Here is a 594-nt window from a genome sequence, read left to right as displayed (position 1 = left end):
TGAGCAACTAAAATCTAAAGAAGATTCCAATGTTTCACATGCAAAGGTATGTCTCTTAAGTATTCAACCAGACAGGAAGCGACTTGGTTTAGAAAGCTGAAAAGAAGAAATCAAACATTCTTGACAGTCCCAACCAACAACACAAATCAAAGCGTGTCTCTCTCCCTCCCTCTCTCTCTCTCACTCTCTCTCACACACACACACACACACACACACACACAGGGGCTTCTCTCTGTTTTGGAGTTTAGCCTTCATGTCGTAAAGGGCTACCTCTTCCGTCATATTATGTTAGTTTAGATGTAAGGGCATGGTCACGCGAGGCTTAGTTTTTTGGAAACTTCGATCAGTTTTGACCATGGCAGGTACGAATCCGCAGAGGTTGACGGGCAGCCGTGGAGAGAGAGAGAGAGAGAGAGAGAGAGAGAGAGAGAGAGAGAGAGGTTGACGGGCAGCAGTAGGGGAGAGAATGGGAACAATGACCGGTAGCTAACTAAGATAGTTTTGAAGCTATGCTTTTTTGGGCATAGTTACATAACTAAGCCGGTGAAAACCTGCAAAAGGCTGCTTCGTCAGAGACCTGATCGAGCCATATTC

Source organism: Adiantum capillus-veneris, chromosome 9, assembly GCF_014529385.1.
Source record: "Adiantum capillus-veneris isolate H3 chromosome 9, ASM1452938v2, whole genome shotgun sequence".
Classification (NCBI taxonomy): domain Eukaryota; kingdom Viridiplantae; phylum Streptophyta; class Polypodiopsida; order Polypodiales; family Pteridaceae; genus Adiantum; species Adiantum capillus-veneris.
The sequence above is the reverse complement of the archived record's forward strand: the minus strand, read 5'-3'. Positions refer to the sequence as shown.